The sequence below is a fragment of the Octopus bimaculoides genome, chromosome 10 (assembly GCF_046866305.1).
Source record: "Octopus bimaculoides isolate indiv1 chromosome 10, ASM4686630v1, whole genome shotgun sequence".
Classification (NCBI taxonomy): Eukaryota; Metazoa; Mollusca; class Cephalopoda; order Octopoda; family Octopodidae; genus Octopus; species Octopus bimaculoides.
This window is the reverse complement of record NC_142937.1, coordinates 56,552,573-56,576,634: the sequence shown is the minus strand read 5'-3', so window position 1 is coordinate 56,576,634 and position 24,062 is coordinate 56,552,573. Positions and strand designations below refer to the sequence as shown.

Here is a 24,062-nt window from a genome sequence, read left to right as displayed (position 1 = left end):
GTTAAAAATTTTTCTTACTAACCAAAACATTGAGAACATACATATAAACATACACATATACATACATATAAACATACACATATACATACATATAGTACATATATACGTACCTACATAAATGCAGACAGATATACACATATACACATACATACGCACATACACATATATGTATACATACATAACATACATACATACATACATTCGTACATGCATATATACATACACGCATGCATACATACACACATGCATACATAAACATACATACATACACATGCACACACATATATATACATACATACATACACACACACACACACACACACACACACACACACACACACACACACACACACACATATATATATATATACATATGTATATAATTACATACATACATACATACATACATTCATGCATGTGTGTATGTATGTATGTGTCGCTATAATCATGAAGTGTGAGGTGGAATTTTTCACTGAATATTTGTTTGCGCACATTTTTATGTGTCACAAGGAGTATCTGCTTGTCTATCTGTCTGTCTGCCTGCCTGCCTATCTATCTATCTATCTATCTATCTATCTATCTATCTATCTATCTATCTATCTATCTATCTATCTGTCTGTCTGTCTGTATGTCTGTCTGTCTGTCTGTCTGCTTATCTACCATTTACCTATCTGTCTGTTTGTCTGTCTGCCTGTCTATCTGTTTGTATGTCTATGTATGCATATATTTATCTTTTATCCCTTTTCTATAACTGATTACAGCCAGAGGCTGAGGCCATGCTAGAGCACCGCTTTTCAGTATATCTGGGTTTCTTTTCTGTACCGTTTCTGGAGAAATAGCGAGTTGGACGGAGTTGCTTGTTGTGCCCGCTATTGTGATGTGGTATCTGGTATCACAGATAAAAATTTGTCCAGACGCTCTTTGAGGACCTCCATATTTACACTTCACAAATTTCTGAGGCTGTTTGGCAGAATGTTGAATAGTTGTGAACCCTTGGAATCCAAGCTGTTGCAGCACTCGGTCCTTATTCAAGATGGAGAAGACAAGATCTTTGGTACTATGTAGTGCCATCCAGTTTAGAGGTTGGTATAGCTTTTATTTCCATAGTTGGAAGCTAAACCTTCCAGGATTTTTCATATGTATATCACTGTATATCTTTCAAACCTTCTCTCTACGAAGTAGAGTTTCAGTTCCTTCAGCCTCTCTCAGTAGCTCATCTATTTCACCGAATCACTATTATTTGTGTAGTGGCACTGGATTGCCTCAAGTTTCATCACCAGCTTAACGCTCTATGGTGACCACAGTTGGGAGCAGTAATTCAGACAACTGAGAGCAAAAGTTCTCCGTGGGTATTGCATAGTATCCTTTTTTCTGGTTCTCAATGATCTTAGAATCCATCCACCTACTCACTTGTACAGTATTGCACACTTGGTAGTATGCACATGGAATGTTGCATCATTACTCGTGTGAATTCCCTGGCCACATACCGACTCTGACTCTGGGATTGCACTACCCCCAAGTCCTGTGTATTCCAATTGTAGTCTGTTCGTGGGCCGATAGAAGAGTGCTTGAAACTTCTCAGTATTGAACTGCATGTTATTTTCATCAGCCCATTTTAAATGGCATTTTATTGTTTTGTAGCTTCAGTATGTCATCAGGGTCTTTGATCACCGGTGATACTTTTGCGTCATTAGCATAGCTGGTGAAAGTGGCTGACTGTATGGCTGAGGACATGTCTGATAGAGCCACAACAAACAGTAGTGGTTCCAGTACAATTCCTTGAGAAACTCCACTGAGAATTGATGACTCTCCAGAGAGAGCAAAATTGGCTGCATGTCTGACTTCTGCCTTTTAAAATGTCATGCAGCCACTCTCTTAGCGTTCCAGCGATACCAAGGTCACACAGTGTGTGATATATCATCTCATGCTCAACTTAGTCATTGGCTTTGGCAAAGTCGAAATATAGCACATCCACATTTGAGTGGTTCAGCTGTTCTTTCAATACCTAGTCATAATACTGTAGTGGTTGTGTGAAGCAGCTCTTCTCTCTGAATGGAAGCTATGTTGTATGATTGTGAGCAAGTTATACACACACACATTTATGTAATGATATATATATATATATATATATATATATGTATATAGATATGTATATATATATATATATATATATATATATATATATATATATATATATATATATATATATATATATCAAAAAGTAAAATTGTAAGATACCGCACGAGTGAAAATATATATGAAAGGTTTGAAAATGCAATTTTATAGATGTTTATTCACTTGATCGGTTTCACATTTATAGAAAAAGATTGTCAAAAGTAAAATGTAAAGCTTTGTATAAGCTTTGTTGTGTTAAGTACTGGTTATCACAAAAGTATTAAAATACATATATACATTCTTTCAATAAAAATCATGTTTGGTAGTATATATATTCAATAAAAATCATGTTTGTTTGGTAGTATATATATACACAGAAAGAGATATATTTAAGAATTTACAAAAAATTGGACAGGAACCGACCTGTCTTTTTAACATGTTTTCTCTCCTATGTGTAGCTAGGGAATGTTTGTTATTTTAAGGGACAGTGTGGGAGGCTGGTTGGGGTGGGGGTGGGGAAGGACGAGCAATGTAGAGTTAAAAGGATTTTTTTGTTTCTGGGCTGGTCTGTCATGGTTCAGTGGTTTTGGGGACTGGTCCTAGAGGTCAGAATGGTGTGAGTGTGTATGTCTCTGTGCACGTCTCTATGTGTGTGTGTATAGACATGTATTTGTGTTTGTGTGTGTGGGCCGTTTTTGATTGGTCCCAGAGTTTATTGTGGCGTGTGTATATGGGTCTGTGTGTGTTTTATATTTGATAGGATGGTGTGTGTATATGTTTGCACGTGTGTGTGTGTATGTGTGTGATTAATATTTGTTAGGGTGTTGTGTGTGCGCATGTGTGTGTATGTGTTTGTTTGCGTGTTTGTATATGTGCACCTGTGGGTGTATGTGTATGTATGCTTGTGTGTTTTGTGTTGGTGGGGATGTTATGTGTGTGTGTGCGTGAGTGTGTGTGTACGTGGGAACCAGTAAAATGGAATGGGAAATCATCTATGAGTTACCAAACAATCATGACATCACAATCAAGGAAGCAGATAAGTGTAGTACTGTCGTCATTATGGATACTGAACAATACAAAAACTCTGTATCTCACCTCTTACAAGATACTACCTACTATGAAAGAGTAGTCAACTACCAACAATCAAGAATAATAGCCAAATTAAACACACTCATTTGCCAACATCGAAATAACTTAACAGCAAAGAAATGCGACTACCTAACAAACTTTAATTGCAAAACAAGCATCCTCTATGGGCTTCCAAAAATCCACAAGAGCAAAATTATTACCGAAGCTTGCAAAAAGTCCACTTCAACCTGCATCACTGTACCACATCCCACTGATCTCAAACTGAGACCAATTGTGACAGGCCCAAACTGTGAAACACACAGATTAAGCAACTTTATCGATATCCTCTTGAAACCAATACTTAAGCACATACCAAGTATTGTAAGAAATAACCTGGACCTTCTATATCATCTCACCAAACATACCAATAAAGACATTTTAATTGTCTCCTTTGATGTAATAAACCTTTACACTAGGATCCCACATCAATATGGACTGGAAGCCATTAAATTCTGGCTAGAAAAATACCCCAATGAGGTCCCGGAAAGAATAAAAAAAGAATTCATCATCGAAGGCCTTAAGTTTATCCTCCAAAACAACTTTTTGAATTCTAATAATAACACCTACAGACAGGTATCAGGGACTGCAATGGGTTCTAAAGTTGCCCCTACTTATGCAAACCTGGTGATGGCCTACATAGAACTACAAATCTATGAAGACTCCAAATCTAAATACGGCTTTTCTTTCCACAAATACCTGTTGCAGAATTGGAAACGCTACTTGGATGATTGCCTCATCCTATGGTCCCACACACTCGACCAACTCATTGATTTCAAAAACTTAATCAACAGTGTCAACAACCATATCCAATTTACAATGGAATATATTCAAGACCAACTTCCTTTTCTTGACATTCTCATTATAAAAAAAGGCACCCACATTGAAACTGATATCCACTACAAACCAACTGATTCCAAACAATACCTTCTGTTCACCGCCAATCACCCAAAGCACACGAAGACAAACATTCCCTTCAACCTAGCGAGAAAAATCTGTACAATTGTCTCAAATTATAGAACACGAAATAAAAGACTCCAAGAATTAAAGACAATTCTTCTCGATAGACATTACCCAGCATCATCATTTGACAATGGAATAGAACGGGCCAAGACAATTACTACCCAAGACTTGCGAAAACCGAAACATACTCCCATATCTCTCAACACACGATCCAAGAAATGCAGAAGCTTACACAATTATATACAAGAACATCCTGAGTCAAAACCCACGTCTAAAAAAGTACTCGTAACCCATAAAATAATAAAAAGCAAAAGACAACCCAAATCCCTTAAAAAACCTACTCACCAATGCAAAATTACCCAACACAAGCCCACCACCCACCGTCAAAGAATGTGGTCGTTCCAACTGCAGGACTTGCATCCACCTCATTGAAGGAACAACATACAAATTTCAGTCGGGACACACTTTTGTCATAAAAAATAACTTCATTTGTGCGTCAAAGAATTTACTTTATACCATAAGGTGTGAAGGGTGCCATAAAGATTACATAGGGCAAACGAGCCTTACCCTCAGAGAAAGGATGACAGTCCACACCAACAATTGAAGGATCCCACCACAAGACAGATACCACTTAGTGAGCACTTAGATCTCTGTGCACAAAACAAGTCCCCCAAATTCCTAGTTTTCCTACTATACCAATGGCCGGACAACACTACTGACCAAACACGAATAAATAGTGAAAATAATCTTATTCACAAATACAGACCACAGCTCAACATACTCTAACATAACCCCTCCCCAGGTACACATCCAAAACAAACACACACAGATGTACAAAATCACACACACAAATACAATGCAAACCTCCGACACAAACACACACACACATACATATACACACACACACAATCACAATATCCCCACATTAGAGCACAAACCCATACACATTCCAAGAAAAACACATACATATATACACTTACAATACGATTCTAGCAACCATAACCAACACTCACACACACATACACACATATGTAAAAACATACATGCACACACCTACACACCACCCCGACAATTACAAATCACATTCACATAAACACAGATACACACACACAAACACGCAAATACAACACAACCCACACAAACACACACATATATATACACACATATGTACACACACACACAAACACAATACGCCCGTTTCCCAAGTAAAAAAATCCAACACACACACACTCAAAAGAAAAACACACACATATACACACAATACAATCCCAACAATCACAACAAACATTCACAAACACACATACACACACGCATGCACACACACACACAATGACACACACCTCCCCGACAAATACAAGTCATATAAATACACTCACACAAACACACCTACACGTATACACACACACTGCACTAACAATACAAACAAAACTAACCACTCACAAATACATCGCACACACACACACACACACGCACACACACACACACACACACACACATGTGCACACACATACCCGGAAACTACATAAACCATACCCACATATATACACACACACACAAACGCATACTCAGTACCAACATACAAAAAACGGACACGCACACACATACACACCACCCAGATAAACCCAAAACACACGGGCACACACAGAAACCCTGATAAATACAACACACACATACCTACACATACCCACACACATACATATGCACCCCAAAACCACTGAACCATGACAGACCAGCCCAGAAACAAAAAAATCCATTTAATTCTACATTGCTCGTCCTTCCTCCACCCCAACCAGCTTCCCACACTGTCCCTTAGAATAGCAAACATTCCCTAGCTACACATAAGAGAGAAAACATGTTAAAAAGAAAGGTCGGTTCCTTTCCAATTTTTTGTAAATTCTTAAATATATCTCTTTCTGTGTATATATATACTACTAAACAAACATGATTTTTATTGAATATATATACTACCAAACATGATTTTTATTGAACTCCTAATAGTTTTTGTTGAATACTCTCCTGCAAACTGTTTTTAACATTTTCTTATTATTATCAAAGAATGTATATATCAGTGGCGTGCGGTGACTTCCGGGGTTGGGCATGCAATGAATTTCTCCCCCCCCCCCGGCAATTTTTCAGTAAATAAATTTTCGTATTCCTACGATTTACATAGGGGAGATTCTGAATATGCAATCACTCCCGTATGACCTAGAATAAGCAGGGAATAAAAAAATGGCTCTGTAAAGATGAGCCTGAAATAAGTGTATTGTTTGTATTTTTCTCTCTCTTCGAAACGTCAGTACTTTCCCATCCTCACTCTCCCTTAAAAAGTCTAAAAATCATAAGTGAAATGTAATAAAGATGAAATTGGATTCTGTTAATATTTTTGCATATTCGGAATCTCTGTTAAAGGTAGGAATCAGAAAATTTTTTTTCACAAAATTCGTTTTTCAAAGGGGTGCGATTCTGCATTAGCCCCTATACCTATTGGTTGAGCTGAATCAAATTGAAATGATTTAATTAAGAGAACACATTTAGTTACATTATATGGCCATGCTTTAAGATCGTTACGCCCTGGAAGACAAGTCAGGTGTTTTATCATGCTACTTGTCAATTCTGGGAAAATTATCGATACTCAAGCAGACTGTTCTGAGACTTACTGAACTCCATATATTAAAAGACTACGTCTCACGCACACACATTGAAAATACACTCATATACATGAATACACACACAATGAAAGACAGTGAAAATTCAACATTATAAAAGCCCCCCAAAACTGTTGTGGCAGAAGTCAACATCTCTGAGATTGAAACAAGACATTTACGGCCGTAAATAGACTACACCCAGCAGCACAGAAAGGAAAACCTATGTAGGTTAGGCGTGACGAAGAAGTCGAACCATTTCTCCTGCCAAACAATACTGATGTAAGATGGTCGAACCTTACATTATAAGAAACACTGACCAAAACCTGTAATATATGCCCTTTAATATATTAATTTTTTTTTAAGGTTCTAAAATGTTATTTACCTCATTTATAAATTAATTCAATTCTTCGATCTTCCTGGGCAAATATATCTATCACATTTTCATAGAAATCTTCTCTTTTCATCAATTGTTGTAGTAAATCTTTTTCAATTGACATTAGTGCTAACCCAGACAGTCTTCTTTCTCCTGTCGCATTTCTTTGGTATGTTTTGATTCTACTTAATGCAGAAAAGGATCGCTCTACAGAAGCAGTGGTAGACGGAATTGTCAAAATCAGCTTGCACAGATTGAAGAGTTCTGGCATAGCTTCAACAAGGTCACTGCTGTAAATGTAACTCATTAAATGACTTAACTTCGCTTTTTAAAATCTTTCATTGAATACGTCACATTGAGCTCACTTTGTAATCGAATTACATCAAAAAATCTGCCATAAGTGATTTTTAAAGAATGTATAGAGTCCACAGGAAATTGTTTGCAATATTCATCAACTTTGTTGAAATTCAAAAGTTCCATGAATTTAAACTCTTCTAAGGATGAATATCGTGCTTTTATTTGGTCAACTACTGTACTGATAATTTTGTTACAATGCATTCTAATAATGTCGTTGAGGTTCACTAGATATATTTTTGGATCTCTGAATTCCGATTCCTGCATCGACTCCATATTTTCTCCCTAATATATCATAAAAGATTGAAAAATTATCAAGTTTGTTTTCGAGTACAGTTCTAGTTTTATCTATTTGCTCTTTACAATACACTATGTCATGACTTTTACTCTGGATATTAAATAAGACGTCAGTAAAAGAAAAAAATGTCACTGAATACTTCTAACAAAAATAAGAAATCACTGGTTTGATAGACCAGTGAAGATAGAAGCTGTATCTAGATGACTTTCCATTTTTTTGTCATATTTACTGATTAAATATACGAATTCTTTGGTCACCCACCGTTTATAATTAATTGTTTTCCATCGAAGTCTCTTTTCGAAAAACTATTTCTCAAAATATCGTTTATAACACACATTTCACTCATTTGGAAAAAAGTAACACACGTGTAAGCGTATATTGTAAGTAAATTTCAAAAAAAAAATAAAACGGAAAAATGACGTTAGTCAAATTAAATATTTTTGTTTTCAGAACACTCCAAAAATATAATAGTGCAAACAGATGTTTTGGATAAAAGATTCAAACTTACCGCCAAGCTGTTCCAAGAATTATGGCTAATTATAGCAGTTCTTGAGAACTGCTCTAGTTCCGGTCAGAACCAGCTAACAAAGAGATAGAGAGGTGGGGGGTCATGCTATTATCAGAAAGCATTACTTCCTATGATAAATTTGTGGAATCACTGACAGAGAGAGGAAGGGGTACAAAATATATATGCTATGGTCTTAGCATATCTTTTGACAGGTCACTAAGAGAGAGAGAGGGGGGAAGGAAGGAAGGACAAACTAACATAGATAGGGAGTTAGGAGTGTTTATATGCTGGATTCTCATTGCATACCCTTCTCAAAGCTTTTACTAGTCACTGAGAGAGGGGAAGGGGAGATCGGTCCTAGCATATCTTTTGACAGGTCACTAAGAGAGAGAGAGAGAGAGAGAGAGAGAGAGAAGAGAAGGAAGGAAGGACAAACTAACATAGATAGGGAGTTAGGGAGTGTCTATATGCTGGATTCTCAAAGCTTTTACTAATCACTGAGAGAGGGGAAGGGGAGACAGAATATTTCGAAAACTGGACGGATTATTTTTTGCAAGAAAGTAACTATTTTATCTAATTTTCCGATTATATAACAGAACATGCGGCGCATAGCTTGCATGGCTGAGACTGCACGCCACTGGTATTTTAATACTTTTGTGACAACCAGTATTTAACAAAGCTTATACAAAGCTTTACATTTTACTTTTGACAATCTTTTTCTAGAAACGTGAAACCAGTCAAGTGAATAAACATCTTTACAATTGCTTTTTCAAACCTTTCATATATATATATATATATATCTATATATATATATAGTTGAGGGAACCCGTGGAAGAGGTAGGCCCAGGAAGACCTGGGCTGAGGTGGTGAGGCAAGACCTTCGTACATTGGGCCTCACCGAGGCGATGACTACGGACCGAGACCTTTGGAAATGGGCTGTGCGTGAGAAGACCCGGCAAGCCAAGTAAGATCGTTGCCAGTGCCCCTGGACTGGTTCTTGTGCGGGTGGCACATGAGATGCACCATTTTGAGCGTGGCCGTTGCCAGTACCGCCTGACTGGCTCCTGTAGGATTTTCGAGCGAGATCGTTGCCAGTGCCCCTGGACTGGCTTGTGCGGGTGGCACATAAAAGACACCATTTCGAGCGTGGCCGTTTTCGTGCGGGTGACACGTAAAAGCACCCACTACACTCTCTGAGTGGTTGGCGTTAGGAAGGGCATCCAGCTGTAGAAACTCTGCCAAATCAGACTGGAGCCTGGTGTTGCCATCCGGTTTCACCAGTCCTCAGTCAAATCGTCCAACCCATGCTAGCATGGAAAGCGGACGTTAAACGATGATGATGATGATGATGATATATATATATATATATATATATATATATATATATATATATATATATATATATATATGTATGTATGTATGTATGTATATATATATATATATATATATATATATATATATATATATATATATATATATATATATATATATATATATATATGTATATATATATATATATAATAGAAATATGTTACAAAAACAAGATAGAAACTACGCGTGGAAATGTAATGGGAAAGTAAGAAGAAAAATATGCGAAAATGTACATTGGAAATCAAAAAAAGTAAAGGCTTTTTATGAAAAGTAACGATAGATATATAAAATTAGGTGAACTGAGGTAGGAATAAAAGTAATAAAAGTCATTATTGTGAATTGTTAAAGAAATTCAAAAGCATACCAGTTTCGTAAATATCTAATCATTGCTTTGAATGCACACCGATTACTGAACGGCGTCAGGTCTACTAGTCTCTGAGTAAAAAGATTATGTGTAAGGGAGGTGAGTAGTTCTGGATTTGGGGCAATTAGGGTAGATATAGTTCTGTAATATGAATGGTGTATGGGATGTATAGGGGTTAGTGATATTAATTGAAAGGTTAGTAGTGTTCTGTATTATGTTGTGTGCTCATATTTAGTTGTGGAAGATATTTATTGATGAAAGTTGCCTCTTTATTCATTCATTGTTGTATTGAGGTGTTCTGTGAACATTAATAGAAGCGAAAAATTAGGATTAAGATTCCTCGCACACCTTTCTATGTGTCCACTGACCTGTATCTGTCTGTATTGTGGGTGGCGGATTTGCTCTTTGTGGAGAGTGGTTCTTCAAAGGAGTGATATTCCTGTTTGGTCAATATAATTATTACCACATCCTAAACATACAATGGCATAGATTAGATTTTCCGAGGCACAGGTGAAATTTGATTTAATCTTAAATATTTCACCTTGTTTAAAGTGGAACTCTGAACCCTCCAAAAGGTGGGGGCAAGTACCACAGTTAGGTCGACCACGTTTTTTCACTTTTGGTTCTGTTGTTATTAATGGATATAGTCTTGCACTGGTTAATATTTTTTTCAATGATTTAGGTTGCATTTTGCTTTTGATAATTTTGTGTGAGCCTAAAATTTTGTTCATTGTTTTATCTCCTGTGAGGATGGGTAGATTTTGGATGATAATGTTAAAGGCTTCGTTGTTTCTAGGGTTAGGTGTGGAGATATATGGGAGTACTTTTAAATCTGGTTTAGTATTTCGGTTGACTTCCCTTAATGTTCGTATATTTATTTCATTAACTCGTTTAATACCGTCATTTATTAATGATATTGGGTAATGTCTCTTGATTAGTATTGATCTGAGTTCAAGGAGTCTTTGTTCACGAGTATAGGTGTTCGAAACTATGGTACAGATTCTTTTCGTTAAATTATAAGGTATATTAATTTTTATGTGTTTAGGGTGACATGAGTTGAATAATAGGTATTGTTTAGAATCTGTGGGTTTATAGAAGATGTCTGTTTCGATGTGGTTATTGACTATTTTAATTAGGATGTCAATAAAAGGGAGTTGTTTACTGCTGTACTCCATGGTGAATTGTATGTTACTATTAATATTGTTAAGCATTATTTTGAAATCGAGGAGTTTGTCCATGCTGTCTTTTCAAAGTATAAAGCAATCGTCCAAATACCTCTTCCAGTTCTCCTTTAAATAGCAATGAAAAGAGGTGCTATATTTTTGTTGTGATGATTGATATATTTTAAGCTTTTCCCATTACAAGAGGAAATTTCTTATATGTCTATATAATCTTTGTAATAACTATTAGCAAAAGAAACACATGTAATGGAGAATAAATAACTCCAAAATATTTCCATATTTCTCAATTTCAATGCGTGTTTCAATTTACATAGAACAATAACTGTGGATACATAATGATTATAATAATGGAATATGACGTGTTTCAAGAGGAAACAGGTGGGATTTACCTTAACTATCTATATATAATATAGATTATTTGAATTCTTCCTTTGAGGAAGTTTCTCATTTCTAACAAAGATACAAAGCTCCAACGTTGGAATGTAGAAAGTAAACACAATGTCATATTTTAAATTTGAGAAAAGACTTGCATATTTTTATTGTTCCACTTACAGACTGTATTTGTAATCTGCAAGCTATATATATATATATATATATATATATATACATAGCGAGGTCTGATCTGCAAGTTAGCCTGATTATATTATCCTGCACTTTTCAGTGTTAGTAGTTATGGAAGAAATATGGCACATAACTGCAAACTCTGAAGAGTGCAGGGTTACATAGTTGGGCTGTTGTCTAACATCCCTAATACGAAACCGATTGATAAGATCGGCCGTAGTAGATATATATTACTGTACACATTGATCAATACACCCACTCTATTAGCAAATGTACGAGCGCATATTTTTCCTTACTCAGCTTCTTAGGTAGCTATACATACACGTACGTAATACATACATACATACATACATACATACATACATACATAAGAGTAAAATATTGTGCAGAAAAACAAAGAAACGCTCAGAAAAACATATGCAAGATGTGGACATGGTAATTCTTCATCAGTTATCGACCAAAAATCTTCACAATTTCACGCCATTATTCATAAGAGTGTTCATTTTGGTTTTGTCAACAGCAAAACGCTGCTGAAATAAGTGAGAGGACATAAAAGACGGTGATGGAAACATAAACAAATAAGCAACAACAGAATAAAGACAAGACAATAGAAAACGACACAAGTAGTTGATATATATATATATATATATATATATATATATATATATATATATATATATACGTATAAAGGTCTTTATATTTATAGACTGTTATATATATATTTTCTTTCTGCTGTTGCAGTTGTTCTCCACGACATGATAACTTTTTTTGTTATGTTTCTCAAAAATGAATTTAAAGTTACTTCTCTTTCCCTTCACCTCTTTTTCTTCCTTGTCCTGAAAATTAACACCTTTTTTCTGTTACTGCTCCATCTACTACTACTACTACTACTACTACTACTACCACCACCACCACCTTCACCCGTGAAGTAGTGACTATATGCTGAACATCGATATTATAAAGGAAATTGTTTAGTTACTTTGATATCTAACTCGTGATCAGCCTTGCATGAGTAGACCTATGAACAAAGGCATTCTGGCTGTAACCATCCTGTTTTTCTTTTTATCGCGCATGATGTATTTGGGATTATATTGTCCAACGTAACATTTCTTCTAAAAGACGATGGGGGTATGATTTGAAAGAGAGATTTGATTGCTGCTTCTAGCCAGTCGAACGACTACGTACAGGCTCCTTCATGTGAATGTTGTTGTTACCCCAAACATCCCTATTCAGGCCGACTTGATACAAAAGACATTCAAGCTGTGATCACCCCGTCTTTATTTTTATTATTATTTAGGTAGTGTGTCCTAGACTACTTTTTCAAAGGTGTACTTTATGAAGGTAGTGTATGGTTTGAGGAAAATTTGGCTCTTTCTATCAAGTTGAGCCTCCACCTCAAGGCTCTCTCATTGGATCACTATCATATACCATGACAACTTTGGTACCCATTTGATTTATCCAGGCATGGCTGTGTGGCAAGAAGTTTGCTTCCCACCAATATAGTTCCTGGTTCAGCCCCGATGTGTGGTACCTTGGGCAAGTGTTTTCTACTATAGTCCTGAGCCGACCAAAACTTTGTGAGTGGATTTGGTAGACCAAAACTGAAAAAAACTCGGCGTATGTATGTTTGTATGTATGTATGTATGTATGTGAGTGTGTGTGTGTGTGTTTGTGTGTGTGTGTGTGTGTGAGAGAGAGAGAGAGAGAGAGAGAGAGAGAGAGAGAGAGAGAGTATATGTATGAGTCTGTGTGTGTGTGTGTGTGTGTGTGTGTGTGTGTGTGTGTGTGTGTGTGTGTGTGTGTGCGTATCTTTGTATTTATCCACACCACTGCTTGAAACCGGTGTAGTTTTGTTTGCGCTCCTGTCACTTAGCGGTTCGGCACAGAAAAAGGTAGAACAAGTACCAATTTTTAAATATATAAGTACTGTGCTCGATTCGTTCGATTAAAAACACTTCAAGGCGGTTGCTCAACATGGTTTCAGTCCAATAAGTGAAACACGTAAAAGATAATATACAAGTTGGAAAACGTCATTGTATATTTTCGTGCATTATCCTAGACATTTCTCATGAAGCTTGTCACAGCAGCTTCAGCAGAACCCAACAATTCATTCAGTAAGCTGAAGCTGATAACGAGCTGTCTCCCAACAAACATGCCACAAGTTCGTCCTGAAGCGTCAGCTTGACTCAGTATTCAATAGGCTTAGAAACACAAGACACAGAGAAAACATTTCAGAAAAAACGGGAACCCTGTGGAATATCTTCTATTTGGCTTCCACTTTTTGAAATTTGAAATTTAAGTGATAGTTTTAAAATTTCGTATATTGGTGTAATTTATAACACTGAATCTGATGTTGCTTCAGAAAAAATATTTTAGAAAAATGTTACAGAGGTTTAAAGTTTGATTATTTTGACCCAATCAGAATACAGAATTTGAAAGCAGGCATTTTCTGCGTCATAACTTTTATTGAATAAAATGAAAGCAATATACTATGACAACGAAAGTTGTAAGAAGTTTTAATAAGTTTAAATGAATAAACTCAAGTGAATAAACTAAATGAATAGACAATATAAGAAGAACAAATTATTAGTGAAAATTTGTTTTTGCAAAAAATTACAAAAACATTAAAAAAACAAACAAAAACAAAACAAACGGTATGTTATACTACCGTAGTTAAGTTAATGTAAACAATTAATAGCGGAAATTCAAAAACGAAAGTTTGAGATATACTAGGGTTAGAGTTAGGGCTTAGGGTTGAGGTTTAGGGTCAGAATTAGGGTTCAGGGTTGGCGTTTGAGGTCAGTCCGATCGGTGGATGACCTGGAGTTAATCAATAGGTAACATATTTTTATTGAACTTTTTTCTAAATAACAAAATTGGATTCAGTGTGAAGAATTACATCAACATACCAAATATGAAAAAAACAATTAAAACATATTTTGTAGCAAAAATTCAGAATCAACAGTTCAGAATATAAGTACAGAATCTTTAAGCAGACAACAGCTTAGTTTGTTACTATGGAAACAAGCACCAATATGTATAAGGCTTATGATTAGGTAAAATTACTCAAAATTTGCAAAATTTAAAAGCTATTAACTTTATATTATAATTTTACGGCAAAAATGAATTTCAGTTCCATAATTAGCATACAAACTACATCAATACATCAAAAGTGAAAGCCAAACAGAAAAGATCCCACTGTGAATCATTGATAAATAAATAAGATTATGTGTTTTCAGTTTGAAAGCGCAGGAGTGGCTGTGTGGTAAGTAGCTTGCTTACCAACTACATAGTTTTGCGTTCAGTCCCACTGCGTGGCACCTTGGGCAAGTGTCTTCTACTATAGCCTCGGGCCGACCAAAGCCTTGTGAGTGGATTTGGTAGACGGAAACTGAAAGAAGCCCGTCGTATATATGTGCATATATATATATATATATACACACACGTGTGTCTGTGTTTGTCCCCCCACTAACGCTTGACAACCGATGGTGGTGTGTTTACGTCCCCTTAACTTAGCGGTTCGGCAAAAGAGACCGATAGAATAAGTACTATGCTTCCAAAGAATAAATCCTGGAGTCGATTTGCTCGACTAAAGGCGGTGCTCCAGCATGGCTGCAGTCAAATGACTGAAACAAGTAAAAGAGTAAAAGAGTAAAGAGAGTAAGTGCTCTAAAATAGACACACTGTAACTATAAATCTTTCGATAGTGTTGATTGTTCCACTGTGGCCATTCAACATGATCTGTAGATAAGATTTCGAAGAAGAAATCTTTTTGATAATAGCAATATATTTATTCTAGATGTTTAACTCAGGGAAAGGGTAATGTTGGGTGCCTTCTGCATGTCTACTGAATAGCTCACATTTGCATATGCCTACTAGAAAAGTCAAGGTGAATCACACAGTTATAATCTGTTAAGCAGAATATTTTGTCGCTTCAAATTTTGTTTTAGGGTCTCGGATTACTAGATTAAATTATACTTTTTTTTTTACCTATAAAGGGCTGACATTGCTTTGTTTTGCATGGGTAATCAACCTTGACTATTCAACATTGAATTAGCTCACACAGGATTTTTTGTCTTGACAAAGCTATTGTATTTTTCCATCCATTATTCTCCAAGGAGAGCATGAAGTTGAGGGAATGGCTTGTGAAACAACTTCCACACATACCAACCTAGCCTTAATCAGTTTTTACTGAACTAACCCTACCTACTTGAGATATTTCTTGAGTTCTCTGTACAGTTTTTCTTAATCTTGAACTTGCTTCCAGGCTCCTGGTGGGACTATATGGAGATCTTTTAGATATTTTGCTTATATTACGAATTGACATGGTCATCCTATTGAGAAGATTGTTGGAGTCTTTATGTACATTAGCTTATTGTTTGGCTTATTATAATGTTAGTGTTTACCATTGTCTAGGTCCAGGGTTATCGCTGGAAAACTAACTATACATGGGCTGGTGGGGATTGTCAGTATTAATTGTAATTAAGTCATATATGGTAAACTACAAAACTATCATCTCTTCATAGTCATATGTCTAGATATTTAGCTTTACTTTTCAGCATTTGAAGATGCACAATTCCACCGGTTTACTTACCTCAATTTCTCCATAGCTGTTCATATTGACAAATACTCTAATTATATATAATGTAATAGCACTTTCTCATTTATGCAAAGTAGTCATTGAAAAGGAGAGAACTTTTTGCATATTGTGTTACATATATGGCCAAATTATCAAACGGTTTCATGCCAGAAGTAGAGAACCAATTTCAGCAGTCATCAGAAATAGTTGAATGTGTCAACATCTGCTTTGTGGGTTTTAGGGTTGTTGTAAAAAGCTGGAATGAAGTTCAGAGAAGAAATCACCCTGGTTAAAACCAAGGAAAAAACTATTTAGTTCACTGGAGTAATGTCCTTTGGATTGGGACTGAAAATGGACCACCCTGGTATGCAAGATTTATTCCTATAGAGCAGAATGGGGTAACATGGGACAGGAGATAGGAAGGAGTGCTAATTTTAAAATGATGTGCAGTCGTGTACATGCATGTGTGTTTAGGGACTTGTATATATCAATATTAGATGTCATAAATAATATAATTAATTCCACATATTGTGGTGAGAAGAACACCAATGGAGGGGATCCAATGTTTATATTTATGAAGGGGTCGGCCAGTTTGCTAAGGCATATCTGCACTCATGATGGCAGGAACAAAAAAACCTATTTTTAACTTTTAGGCAGCTGTCTAGGTGAAAGGGGGTTCTTCAGTATAATTCTTTTCTCAGTCAAGCAGAATCAACACTTTCTACTGCTGTTAAAGTAAAGCTTGCTCTTTTCCAGTCTCCCCCACTTGATACCATAATGTGAAGCGGTTTCCTTCAATGACCATCCATCCATACATACAATTACATCCAAATATATATGTACATACAGAGGTTGGACAAAATAATGGGAAACACTTTAAAATTTCAAACAAATTTATTTTAATATGGGGTAGGACCGCCTTTGGCAGTAATCACAGCTTCAATTCTATGAGCTATGGACTTGTACAAAGTTTGAATTGTTTCTAAAAGAATTTTTGTCCATTTTTCAGTTAAAACGTTCTCCAGGTCTTGTGGTGATGATAGTGGAGGATATCAACTCCTTCCTTGTTTTTCTAAAATGCACCATAAATATTCAATAATATTGAGATCTGGAGACTGTGGTGGCCAGATAAGATGTTCAACTTCATTAGAATGTTCCTTGTGCTATTCAGTAACAACTTTAGCTGTGTGAATTGGTGCATTAAAATGTGCACCCTAGTTCTGACAATACAGCCTTCACCTTTTTTGTGTTGAAGAAATAGTCAAGGGCAAACCCCACCACAAGCCTTTCCTAAATACCTCTTCTAAGTTTGTTATTAGGGCTCCCTCTAATTTAGTTTTCTGTATTGCTACTCCTTTATTAAACCTTATCAATTTTGTTCTAATCATTCTTTTCAGGATGAGTTACAATTTGTTAACAATTGCTCTAATCAATGCCCTCTAACTGATTCACAAATCCATTCATTGTAATCTTTGCACCCCAGGAAAGATGCATTCAGTTTCCTGTAACTGGATCTTTCATTGCCTTTCATTCCTTTCAGGGTTGTTAAAATAAGTATCAGTTGAGCACTGGGGTCAATGTAATCAACTTACTTCCCTCCCATGAAATTACTGCCTTGTGCCAAAGACCTTTGGCGATATGCCGTGCTTGAGAAGACCTGTCAAGCAAAGTGAAATTGTAGTCATGGTTGACACTGGCACCTGTGCTGGTAGTATATAGAAAGCACTATTCAAGTGTTGAGCCTCACAGAGGCAATGTGACCAGTGCTGGTGTCACATAACTGATACCTGTGCTGGTGGTGTGTAAAAGGCTTCATTTGAGTGTTGGGTCTCACGGAGGCAATGTGGCCAATGCTGGTGTCATGTAACTGGCACCCATGCTGGTGGCACATAAAAGCAGTCATTACACTATCAGAGCAGTTGGCATTAGGAAATGGATCCAGTCATAGAAACCATACCAAATCAGACTGGAGTCTGGTGCAGCCTCTCAGTTTACCAGGCCTGGTCAAACTGTCCAACCCATGGACAGTGGCTGTTAAATGATGATGATGATGATGATGTGCCAAAATTTGAAACCAATATTTCTACAGATGTCACTTTATCAAAAGTATCTTGTACATTTGAGGAAAGAAGTAATATAAACCATATTTAATATGTGTGGGAAATGTAGAATAATGAAATGACATCCTGTTGGGGTTGTCTGTCAGATAAATGCGATCACAGGGAGAGCTCTCCTGCTAACTGTAGTGAAAGTAAAATAAAATAAATGCATAACAGATGTTGTTTAGCCTTAGTCAAGTAATCCCTGATTGATCAGATCAATGATCAAAAGCATCCTATCCATGACTATGAATGTTTTTGTATATCTAGGACTACATCAGCCAATGTGTTCCTCTTACAAGATGGTGGAGAAAGATTTGAAGGAGATTTGACTACTGCTTCTAGCAATTCCAGCAACAACATAATGGGCTCTGTTGTTAGTCCTTGTAGTTTTAAATTATAGTGAGAGGAAATCAGGAAGATATTTTATCTAATTCTGAATATATTTGTTGTTCAAACATGAAGCGCTGCTTGTTTTTTGAAAAATGTCAATTTTGATGTTTTTTTAACTGATATCATTTTCTTTTTCTGTTCCTGAACTGTTTCAAGGAATTCAGATATTTTACTTTCTCAAATCTTTAGTGATGTTTCAACATAACAAAACCATACCATGTCCGTTTGTGGTTAGACAGTTGTGGAGTGCTCATTACTCATTTTTTCTAGCATGTTGGATGATCATGTAAAGGTTCCCTTGTTGGCTCAGTTGCCATGTCTAGAGGGGTGGAAAGAAAAATAGACATGGCAACTGAGCCAACAAGGGAACCTTTACATGATCATCCAACATGCTAGAAATAGCAGCCAAATCTCTCTTAGATGGGACTGTCTTTATGGAATGTTTTGTTCCTAAATCTCCTCAGAGTCACACAACACTATTTGAATGGTTCTGAATTACCTGATAATATGATAATCTCCCTTATGCTTAATAATAGATTTCAAACAACTTTGAGAATTCTAGCTTTTTTTTTGAATGAATGAATAAAATAGTGTGCCATATTTGTAGGAATTTAGTTTTGTTGTAAAATGAAATCCATGCAAGCCTTTTCACAGCTTGAAATGTGGATCAAACCAATTGGTTTTATTTCCACCCATCGATCTTCTCTGCCCAATATTCCTGGGAGGGTCATGGGGGAAGACACCTCAGGTACCTCCTCCATAGGGTCCTATCAGAAGCAACTGTCATCGGACATTCTAATTTTCATTCATTAATGATTGTTCCCTCCTTGAACTGTTTTGGGGTCCTGAGACATGCATCCTCTGTGCTTCCAGAACAGGTTGCAGGATTATTGCTTTTTGTACCAGCATTGGATGGAGATTGAAATATATTCTTTCAAATGACCTCTTCTTTCTAAGATCTGCTCGTCTGTGCAACAGACAATGTGGTATGGTAGTTCTTTTGAATCCCTTTCAAATTGCAATTTTTTGTGGTCTTATTCATGCTATGCACCCAGCTGTCATTTGTATTTGATCCTGTTTTATTGTTATTGAATTTATTAGGATCCACTTCTTTTCCTTCCCTAGATACCAAGATAAAGTGGCGGAAACTACTTTTTAGAATACTGACAATTATGTTCCTAGGCAAAAGTTATTTATATAATCATACAACATTGACATATGAACTACAATGGATTAAGTAAATTGTAATGTAGTTATTAACAAAATGAATTCTAACATCATTATAAAATTGGTCGGTTCTGTTGTCATAACAAGCTATTGAAAGACTTTAATAAAGACTAAGTTCACAATAAGTCAAAATATATACAGATATGACTTGCTAGATTTATTTATTCATAACTTACGACAATGTTTTCTTTAATTTTAAGGTGTACAAAAAACCATATTGTACCTTTTCTTCCTACCCCCTGTAACAAAAAAAGAAGGGAAAAATTGACATTGGCAGGTTTCGAATTTAGTGGGCTGGAACGAATACTGTAAAGAAATCCAATTTGATTCTTAAATAACTCAGTCAATTCATCGCCTTTGTAAACCATTAAAAATTCATCCATTTTTAGCAAATTTTCTCATCTTCCTTTCTTGAATAATGCCACTTGTTAAGGTGTGGTCATTCAATGTTGGTGTTGATTCAGACCATTCAGCTGAGGCATTTATGTATGGATTACACAAAGGAATTCAACAAGAATTTACAGAGATGACTTCATACAATTCTCAACATAGTTGCCCTGTGTGTCATGAAAAGTTTTCCTCATTGAAGCCTAGTAATGAAGCAGAAGCAGATATCTATTATACTTCTAATATGATATCTTATAATGTAATCCACTTTACTCTCAATCAATGTTTCACATATTGCTGTCATTTTCACCTGCAGCATTACACAGAAAACATCAATATGCATTCATAATACCTACTACTACTACTACTACTACTACTACTTTCTAACAGGTACAAACCACACATTTTAAGGGAAGTGTTTATTTGAATTAATTGACCCTCAATATTGGTATTTATTTCATTGAATAATAACGAATTCAAATTTTGGCACATGCAGTCCTGGAGGCTTTTACTTGTACAACCAGCCATCACTTCTGCTATTACATTAATGGTTATTGGCCTTTAACAGAACTTTGCATTTCTAGTCAAGAGCCACTGCAGACCATTGAGGTAAAGTCCACTTCTATCCCCAAGCTTCAACCATGCACATTTTCTTGGAATCAGGTAGTGCATGCTTTGGTGCTGTATTGTACCTCTACCACCCAAGTCTATTGTGCAGCTTTTGTTACTGTCTTAAAATGTGCACCCTAGTTCTGACAATACAGTCTTCACCTTTTTTGTGTTGAAGAAATAGTCAAGGGCAAATCCCACCACAAGCCTTTCCTAAATACCTCATCTAAGTTTGTTATTAGGGCTCCCTCTAATTTAGTTTTCTGTATTGCTACTCCTTTATTAAACCTTATCAATTTTGTTCTAATCATTCTTTTCAGGATGAGTTACAATTTGTTGACAATTGCTCTAATCAATGCCCTCTAACTAATTCACAAATCCATTCATTGTAATCTTTGCGCCCCAGGAAAGATGCATTTAGTTTCCTGTAACTGGATCTTTGCCTATGAAGCTTATCTCAGTAGACCATACAGATCCCAAATTTGTGGTCTGTGTAGCTGATGACTTTAAAATGAGGACCACCTATGTTATCCTCATCTTCCTGGCGTATCACAAGTTTATCACCCTCATTGCAGGGCATGTCTAAGTAGTTTGAATTAGGGAGGATTGTTATGTTTTGTGTTGTTGTGTTACTGATGTTAGCAATGTTGCTCCTGTGCCTATTGTTATTAGGGATGGCCGGGGGTGTTCCGTCACTGTGTTTTGGTTGATACTGCTGTTTCTCTTCTTGTTATCACTGCTGCTGCTACTTTTGTGGCTAGCCAAGCTGACTTTACTGTTGCAGTTGTTGTGGTTGCATGCTAGTGTTGAATCTACTGCTACTTTTCTAATTGATGTGGTTGCTGTTATGGTAATGTCTTTGACAGCAATGAGAATTCTTTCCTCTTTTGCTGTGGATAGAAAGACCTTTGCTGATTTATGACACTATATAAGTGACACATTGCTATTTATAGCAGCAGTAATAGTGATGGTGATAGCGATGATGGTGATGCTGGTAGTGTCAAAGACAGTCACTGTCCATTCTTTTGTTTTTGTTGCCATTGTTGTTGTTAACCATTCTATTGTCTTTACCTGTCAAGTTGGCAAAGGTGATAGTGATGGCTGTGCTTTGGTTTAAACTGTGGAACACAGTGTGAAGACTGGTTCAAAATACTTTTTTCTCCTCCAGTTTCCTGTTGAAGACCTTAATGCCAATTTTTTGATATTAAAAGAAAAAAAGGTAAATTCCTGAAAATATTGAAAAATTTGCTTTAAAGGGTGAAAGCAAATCGGAACTGATCAGTTCTTCAAGATCCTGGTCAGTTTAGCAACAGCTCAGAACAAGAGTATTTAAAATATTAAAACAGCTAAAGAACAAAACTTATCAGTGATTGATTCAAAGAGTATCCTGCTGACACTAAAACAACAACAATGATGACAGTGACAATAACAACAGCAATGACAGTAACAACAATAATGATAATAATAATCTTTTCTTCATTAAGGATAAGGGTTCATAGAGATACAGAAAAGTACAATGTAACTTTTAATGAGGAGGCTGACAAAGACATGTGGGAAGGAATAGAGAAGGTCTAGTAATTTATTTGTGAAAAGCTAGTCACAGTTTGGTCCACAAACTATTTCCTGACATTTGATCTCTCAGAAAAATGTTCCATATCAAGAGTTTTCCAGTTGAACAATATATTAGCAAAAGTCAGTTTAGTGTTGTTCATGATTACACTAAAAGCAATATGTGTATGTATACTGTTGTTGTCGACATTAAGATTTTTTACTCAGTTGAGTTGAAATGACTGTTTAATTTTATAAATTATGCAAAAAATATAAACATTATAAAACATGCAATAACTAAAACAAGATATAATAGTAAAAACAAAAATTGTAACATTTTCAGTCACATTTTTTTATAAATGCTCGCAGCATGCTGGTAGGCACTGTAATTATGTATTTGCTGCATGTTTATATCTATCCTTTTCAGGTAAATTCTCTTCCAAGAATAATTCATTCTTAAATTTGTAGCTCACCTGAAAATATATGACCCTTTACTCCTCACTAGTCATCCACACAGCAGTTTAACTCATAACTGTATCTTCTACATGGGACTTCTTGTCCCTTTTTCTCTGTTAGGATTTGCTTTTTTTTGTACCTTCTTTTTGCCATATACACTTTCTCTAGCAATTTGAAAATCTTGTTCAGCTTCTTTGCTTGTTCTTGAATGTAGCCATCAGACAAGAAATTCTATTTTGCAAAATGTCTCCCCCAATTCATATTCAAATATTCTGTGTTGTTTTGCATGTGAGTAAAGATACCAATTCCTTGTGAAACAGTGGAAATGTATTCATTTGGTAAAGAATGTATGTATGTGTCAGTGTTGTAGTTGGTATTGTTGACAACATTTCCAATCAAGTTATTCAAACTAGCATTTTGATTGCTAGAATATTATTGTTTCTTTTGGTTTTTATTCAGCATTCACATTCTACTATACATACCACTATTCTACTAAACCGCTATTCTTTTTTTCTGTATTTGTTATTTGCATTAGTGAGTTCACTGTCAATTGGGGTGGGGGTGGGGATGGAGAACGGATTGGAATTTTTGCAGCCATTTTTCATTTGTGTAGACAATGTGAAGATGAAATAAAACTTTGTCTAAAATATAGCAAACCTTATTTTTGTTTGAAACTCTGTATGGGTACACAGTAAACTTACTGAAACCCTTTGTATGCAAATAAGTTCAGTAGACCACAGTTCCATGTATTAAAAATGATTTTGTCCAAGTAGCAAGTCAAAAACATATCTAAGTCATCAGTTAGTAGTAATAATGATAATAATCCTTTCTACTAAAGGCACAAAGCCTGAAATTCTGTGGGAGGGGACTAGTTGATCATATCAACACCAGTGTTTCACTGGTATT

At 35.9% G+C, this 24,062-nt stretch overlaps 1 protein-coding gene across 2 annotated transcripts in view; it reads left to right on the top strand.

The window, feature by feature from the left end:
• LOC106872589 (myosin-VIIa) overlaps positions 1-24,062 on the top strand; it is a 98,968-nt gene that overhangs the window by 2,289 nt on the left and 72,617 nt on the right. Inside the window, exon 2 of one of the 2 annotated variants that reach the window (XM_014919623.3) lies at positions 762-1,082. The exons of the other annotated variant lie outside the window; for it this stretch is intronic. The gene's annotated coding sequence lies outside the window, so the exon portion shown is untranslated. The remainder of the gene's footprint in view (positions 1-761; positions 1,083-24,062) is intronic. 2 annotated transcript variants of the gene reach the window in all.